Source organism: Orycteropus afer, unplaced genomic scaffold (assembly GCF_000298275.1).
Source record: "Orycteropus afer afer isolate SDZICR_OR568_19922 unplaced genomic scaffold, OryAfe1.0 scaffold00221, whole genome shotgun sequence".
NCBI lineage: Eukaryota > Metazoa > Chordata > Mammalia > Tubulidentata > Orycteropodidae > Orycteropus > Orycteropus afer.
This window is the reverse complement of record NW_006921808.1, coordinates 4,427,809-4,428,527: the sequence shown is the minus strand read 5'-3', so window position 1 is coordinate 4,428,527 and position 719 is coordinate 4,427,809.

The following is a 719-nucleotide window of genomic DNA, read 5'->3' as shown; positions in this document are numbered from 1 at the left end:
TCATAACTGAATATATTCATTTTAAGAATATGACTATAGAAGAGTCCAGTAAGATGGCAAAATAGGCAAACAAACTACACAGACCCTTCAACAAAGAAAAGAGGGACAAATTAACATAGATACAGAAGATAATCCTAGAACCCTGAGTTTTGAAAGGAAGGATACAGAAGTTCACTAAACTCCAACTAGTAGAAGAACTTGCATGAAAACACCAAGAAAAGAGACATACGGAGCTGCAGACTGTCAGGGATCCTGATAACATGGACAGCTTGGATATTGCCATCTGGTGTTAGGACCTAAGATTTAATCTAAAAATCAGCCCTATTAGCCAGGACTGCATGGAGAACTGCATTGGTGCCTGGTGAATAAAAGAGGAAGCAGCAAAGAGGGAGATGGGCTGAGCTATGAACTTTTGGCTGTCTGGAGGGCATAGCCATTTTGAATGTTTACAAGCAGTTTGACCATTTGGCATATTTAAAGTGAAAATGTTCTCTCAGATTTCAGGAACCTATGATTAGGTTCCAATTGTCAGTGACCACAAGGACATACCAGACACTGAGGAATGGAAAGGTGTGATATTCCCATTGTGACTCTTATACCCCACACTCTCTTGGTGAATGGAGGTGTGGCCACCCCTCACTCCCATCTCCTTCTGTATTGGCAGGAATTCCATCCCAGTCTGTGTGCTCTGACAGAGCCTGGGTGCCCTGCCCCATCTC